Source organism: Hyposmocoma kahamanoa, unplaced genomic scaffold (genome assembly GCF_003589595.1).
Source record: "Hyposmocoma kahamanoa isolate Upper Pololo Valley unplaced genomic scaffold, ASM358959v1 182, whole genome shotgun sequence".
In the NCBI taxonomy this organism is placed as follows: Eukaryota; Metazoa; Arthropoda; class Insecta; order Lepidoptera; family Cosmopterigidae; genus Hyposmocoma; species Hyposmocoma kahamanoa.
In genome coordinates, this window is record NW_020653713.1 from 4052653 (window position 1) to 4060087 (window position 7435).

Here is a 7435-nt window from a genome sequence, read left to right on the forward strand (position 1 = left end):
TTGCTATCAAAAAAAGGTCTTAAACGAATACTTGCAATGCAAAAGACACTCTCAATACATTGTGTTAAGAGTATCTTATCAATTTAAGCATTGGTTTAAGACGCATTTAAGTTTAACGCAAGTGGACATTAGTCTTTTATTACCAATAGGTATAGTTATTTACATTATTTATATTATTCTAACACTTTACGGATCTATTGTTGTCTGAAATAAATATATTTTATATTATTTAATTTTTATTTATTTATTTTTATTATTTCCTCGCATTGTTTAAGAAAAGCACTATAAATACTTAGGCGGAACTCGGACTATTTGACTCGTATAACGCAAAATATAACTCATATTCATCCAGCAATCCCTGACTTCCCGGCCTCTATAATAACGTACTATTAACATCAAGTGTAGCAACATCTAAGTAAACTATACAATTAACACATACACTAACAATATATCACAGTGGAATTTGTAAATTACAAGAATGACGCAAAACCTCTGTGACAAAACTTATTATTTACCTTTCTCACAAAAGCATTGCGCTGTGCCCACTCGAATGTCGATAGTCGATGAATGATCAGAAAATGAATGAATGAGATGAATGGTTCTGTCATTAAGTGGACGTGTGTGTGATCTGTTGCATTCGATATTTGTTATTGCACACAATGCTGGTTGATATTGTCGTTTTAAGTATCTTTTGTTATCCATGTGTGGTGTTAGCAGTTCTTTCGTAACTTGTGAATGACAACATGTACTTAACAATTGGAGTCTGTTTTACTTGGACTTTCGGTGGTTATCATTGTATTTCTTCTATTTATCGTAATTCATTCATAGTTCATATATTATTAATCAAAACACGTGTTTTTCTTGTGGAGGTTAAGAGTAGCAAAATAAACATAGTTTCACTGAGCCCCGCTAAACCTTACGCATGTATGTATGTAACAGAAAACTAAAGTAAATCGTATATAGTTAATGTCAGTACAGAGTACTAAAAACCCAACCCCAAAAGTTCGTGGAATTACCCCTATTTCCTAGTTTTATTGGAATCGGTTACCAGAAAGTTAGCGAAATTGGATTCATCCATTCCATTAGTTTGCCAGCCTTAGAGGTGGAATATTTGTTTCAAATTTAAATGCGACTAATGCGCATTGGTTGGACACGAACGAAATCGTGCTTCAGCGTGTTCATATGTGCCGGAAAATGATGCCATCTAACAAAAGACGCAAAATAGAGTATCTTGGTCACGTGATCCGGAACAATAGATACACGCTGCTACAGTTAATAATGGGCAAAGTGCAGGGAAAGAGACGCGCTGGGCGAAGAAAGAAATCGTGGCTGCGGAACATCCGTGAGTGGACCGGCATTGCCTCTGTCGAACAGCTCGACTCATCCGAAGAACAGAGTCCGATGTGATTATTAGCAAAAAGAGAATAAGTACGATAAGAGAATAATTTCGTTATTCAAACTAAGGCCTATGTGAAGGTGTTTTGAGAATTTATATATCTTATTTCGTTTCGGAAATATAAAATCGAACAACCGTCGATCTGACATCCACAGCGAAGAAGAACGAACGAAGTGTACTATGTCCTGAAAACAAGTGGACTTGCACATAGATCTTTGTTCTACGGACGAGTCGAGCTGTTTCGGTTGGCTGCTGATAGAGACGGATATAGGAAGCTGACGGCCAACCTTCAGCAGTGAAGAGGCACTCTAAGAAGAAGAAAAATTTTCGGAGTTATCGCGTAACATACATATAAAAAATACAATCGATTTGAGAACATCGTCCATCTAATATTTCATTTCGACTGGTAAAAAATTATCCATATTGAAATAGAATAATTATTCATTAATATTATTATAAGCCAGTTACGTCCCCGATTTTGCATGATGCATGAGTTGTATCTGGCTAGTTCTTTAAAAAAGAGGTCGAGGTCTGCCATATCACCGTTTTGAGTTGCCAAGCTTCCGATCCTTTGTCACCTGTCATTTACTCATGTAATTATGTCATTTTATTGCAAATGATGTGTAACGTATTTATTTTACGGCTTATGATAATTTACTAACTTCCTAGCTGTATTATTATGATATATATATATGCATATTTTTATGATATTTTCTTTAAAAATATTGATATTGTAGACGTAACGCTAATTTAAGGTAATTTTAAAGGGCAGTACAAGCTTTTATTAATTGGAATTCAAACTATCTTTCCGATCTAAATCGCTTTTTTTTTATTTTAACACACTTACCAACGTTTCGGGACCTTTACAGGTCCCATGGCCACGGCTGTGGTTTCATTTGTAATATGTAACAATCGCGAAAACCTAAAACCTTTTATTAACCCAAACAGAAATCAATTTCACTCAATTGAACGACAGTTTGAAGAATGTTTTCAATAGTCGCGTGCTACATTCTTCTAAACATTAATAATAAAATATAATATTCAAAAAACAAAAGCAAAATTTTAAACAATCGACATTTTACATGAACGACTCTTCCTATAAACTCGCACGAGTATCGCTAATTCAATTATAACAACAGGCTATAAACACGAATTCCCAGTATCGTTTTTTACATCACTTTAAATGTCATTCATTCGCTCATTCCATGCATTATATTCATGAATTTGCTCCCCTTAATTTCAATCGCTTTTGATTTGCGATGGAGCGAATTTTAATCTTTGTTGATCATTTTGCGATTGTGGTATTCAGGTGATGGGAAATTTGTATGGTCTAAATTAGGAAAGAACAGCTATCGAATACGTTATGTGTATTCTGTAAATATTCAAACGGAATATGTTTGTGCTTGTTAGAAAATTTTGTGATTATTTATTTTTCGTGTTAATATCGTGCTATCAATATGTTATATATATAAATAATATAATACAGTGATACAAATAAAAATGCTTTCTTTCTCTCAGGGTCGTATTCTAGAACTCTAATCAATGCTCAAGTCAGGATTGCACTGGAAACACAAGCACTGGAATTACGACCCTAATGGCAAAGACTTAAGTATGATTTCGAGTGCTTTAAACCATACTCAAATCCTGACTTGAGCATTGAGTAGAGTTCTAGAATACGACCCTCAGAAAGGTCTCTAAGTAGTTACATGTCATGTATATTATACAAGTTCCTTAGTGAGAGCTGGAGTCTGTACTAGGTTGGGGACCTGTGTAACAGATCATCAGCCTCACTCCCTCTAGATGTATAAAGAACGAAACATTATCTAAAAAATCATACTCATCAATCATCTAAACGATCATATACAAAATAAAGCGAAGCATAACAGAAACGACGTATATGCGTGCGCGTGCGCGTTTGTATGTGTTTGTGTGTGTGTGTTTACCCGCCTTGAGAATCGCACGTTGAGTGCGTTCCAGTGTAAGAAGTTGCAATTTGGCAGATCCCCCAAGCAGTGATACAGTAAGAAGTGAGAGATTGACAGAGAGCCAAATACGTAAGTCTTCAACTTTCACAAACGTCAACGTTGACATCAGCGACGTGACAAAGAATACTCGCATATAACTTTTTGATAGCACGATACTAACACGAGCTTCAGTTAAAAAATCAAAAATTCATACTAATTACAACAGATTAAGAACGATTAGGTACGTAGGTATTTAAATTTGTTCAATAACTTGTAACTTAAACCACACCACAAAATACAGTAGTGCTAATAAAAAAACCTTCGCTGCAGCGCAAAAAAACTCTTCAAAGCTTACTTTAATCCCAACAAATAAGGTCTATTGACTTTAAACGCAATTACACAGACTTATCTCGTATTTGTTTAGGTGCAATGATAGCATCTCAGACATCCATTGATGTTAATTCTCCGTAAATTAATTACACGTGAAACCTGTAGAATTCGTGTTTGTTGTCACTTCATGTTTCTAAATGGTTGTGAACTTTATGTTAAAAGTTTGTGTATGGCTTCTGACAGAATGTGGCGTCTTATCCGCTCACGCGATGCGCTCCTCCTACCGCAAAATGGCGACTATTTGGTTTCGCAAATTAGAAAAGCATTCAGTTTAAATACAAGTTTTTACAAATAAAAATTATTATTCTGCATTGCTAAATAAACACCCTCCGTACTACCAACAAAAACATCTCAAATAAAATGCAGTAATACACCGCAAATCCTGCTATTAAAAAGCACTAATGAAATTTTTGGTGTACTTGGATAAATATGATAATATTCCGTTTGAGTGGTTCTATGAAATGACTCCTTAAAGTATAGTTTATAAACATTTATATTCAGGGTAAACTTAAAAAACGCTACTTACGGTATGTTTTCAATAAATAAACACCGAAATCACCAGCCCAAACAATAACACACACGATTGTCGTGACGAATTTTTGAAGTTGTTTTTTTTTTAAATGACAGACCCAGGCATTAAAAACTTTATGGTTTGCTAGAGTAGGTACCGAAATAGCAATTAATTTTAGTTCTTTTACCTGTTATAACTTCGATATCCGATAAATCGGTATAAAATCATCACCGGCACCTCTAGGTGTGGTATGCGTCTACGGCTGCATGTATCGCATGAGCGGTTAAATTCTGATTATTTGCTCGAGTTATAACAACCATGAAAATACATGTATACGAAAGTGTTGTAGGTACTATCGGCAAAGGTGACACCTTTCCAATTCTAAAACAATTTTGTTTGCAAACGGAGATTGTAGCCCTACTAAATTAAAATTAGATCTAGCCCTCAGATACTATTGGTCGACAAGAGCCGTCATAAATGGTAACCCAAAGGACGCGACGCGCAATTTTTGACCCCAGACGAAACTCTTTCTCGAGTTGCAGTGGTTAACATGGAAATACCGGAACCAGGACACGAGTTGGCCAACATAGAGTCAACATCGTGCAATAGGGTTATATTAACCCAACAAACCATTATACTTGGGAATCCTCTAAACAAATTATGTCTCACTCCTGTCGTGCCCACTGTTCCCAACTGAACCGATGAAGATCTGCTAAATGCAGATAGGGGCACAGAGGTAGCTGTTTACTGCGCCAAGGAATTTTAACACCGGTTTGTTATATCATTGTTTTTGTCATTGATTCTACAAGAAGAAGAAGAAAAGTATCTCCGGTTTGGAAGGGTAAGGGTGCTGGTGAAATTACAGGCACATGCGACTTTTCAACTTATGTCGCAGGGTGTCGGGCGCAGAGACAGTGCCCCTCAGATTTTTGCGATTTAATCTCTGAGTGGCACTGCAACTGTTATGGACAGGCGTGTCGCTTACCACCAGGGACACGTTTTGTTCGTCCCGTCACTTAGTATTATAAAAAAACCCATACGGGCCGACGACGCCGACATCAGCAATTTACGCTCCCCGTGAGATGCAACATCCACGCAGCATGATCTCATGTTGCAAAATTTTCTGGTCTGGCTATTTTCGGATTTAAATCGCGTATATTCAGTTAAAATCGAATAAGGTATTCATTTTCGAAACGTGTAACAATAGAAAAAGGACGAACTTGCTAAGTAACAACAAGTCAATCTACCGTTAATTTTTCACAAGCCTTTACCATCTGTCATACATTTTCCATACAAATCGGATATAATGATTTAAATCCTACAATCTTTATTATTCATACACGCGTCTGTAGTTAACGGCCAATTCATTTGACCATTACTATGGAATAAAGCGGTCAATTCTGCATCAACCACTGTAGATTAACTATGTTGTAAAGGTAAACAGATGTCTTTAGCTCTTAAGGGTGTCCATTCACTCTTACAAACGCAGTATTTAAAGAACTTCATTAAAAAAAAACTTTCTTCCGATTAAGTGGCCCTTGACTTGACAATATCATTGTATCGTTTACTTTAATCCTTATTAAAAACTACAAGCAAATTTGGACTTTAAATGTTTACAGCATAGATGTACAGTTGTATGACAGAAACCTGTATTAACTAGTACAAACCGGATATTTCAAGAAAAAGCCGGTAGCTTTTAGGACCGCATTAAGCAAGATAACAATCTAATTCGGACAGATTGCAGATTGCATTCTTTTTAAAGCACCTATTGGTTATTTCGATTTACAGTTGTAATTTACAACCTCGAAAACACCTTTCAAGCAACCATTGTATTGATCAGGACTTTGTCTACCGCAAATGCAATTTTGCAACTCTCTGTGAAGTACAATTTCGCTTTGCTGTTTTCAAATTCTTATGCCTACTGCATTATAGTACAATATGTATTTTTTCGAAAGGAGAACGGGTGAATTTTTTGTCAAAATTGAGAGGATTATCAATGCCGCTTCTCGTTAAAAATTCCCACAGATTTCTGTGATAGTTTGTGGTGTATGAATGTGCTGAAAACATATCTTTGAAAGTTTGAGAACTCACCTTCTACTCTAACTTCTTATGTAGCGTAGTTTCAGGGACAACTGGTATGAGGTATTTTCAGTTGTCAATGTTATGAATGGTTAATCACGTGTCTCAGGCAAGGTACACGCTCAAGAATAAAACCACCAAACTGAGTGGATGATGGATTCCATATAAACACAGCACGCACACTTTATGGCTTGTCACTTAATTATTTATTGTTTTAGTTATTTGCTACTTGTTTGTGTGTGTATCATCTAATTGTTATGGTTTTACATAATTATATATCGTGATTGTCAAATTTATGCGTACTATTTCTATTTGGAATAAAAAATTTATATTTCCTATTTCTGTTTAAGAACTCCTCAAGCTTGACATTTAAGATTGGGATAATATTATTTAATTCTCAAAGATACAATCGATCTGTTGTGAATGTGCACTTCTTTAAATAAACGATATTGTTTTTTATGTTTGATATGTATTAACTGTTCCATTTGATCTACGTATAAATTATAAATGAACTGCATTCAAGGCAGCACTATCATTATGTTTATGCATACTAAATTGATGGTTAAAAATAATATTGGATCATTTTTTTTCATATAGGTCAACTCTTGGTTGCGCTCTCCATTCAGTAGGTAAGGTTAGTACCTATATGAAAAAGCAGAGCCAAGGCAAAAGCAAATTTGTTTGCGTTCCCGAACATGATTTCAGGTAACTCTCATTTGTCTTAATTTTGAGGCTCAATATGAAACTATCAAAGCTATACAAACCAAACATTAGCTCAGAACAGATGAAAATATATATTGATTTAAGGTATTTTATGTCTCCGAGAAAAGGAATCAATCATTGAAAAAGATGACCGTTTATATTTATTGCTTGCTGCTTTTGCAAATTTAAAATGATCATTTGAGACTGAGATTTAAATTCAACACTACACCGCACGAAGTAACAACGTGAAAGCCCAAAATATGATGACTTATAGACAGTAGCTTAGATCAAAAATTATCTTTTTTTAATTAAATTTTTATTGAATTGATATTCACTTATTTTTTGGGAAATTACTCCACTAGTTTGTTATAATTATTAATACAAAGATCGAAC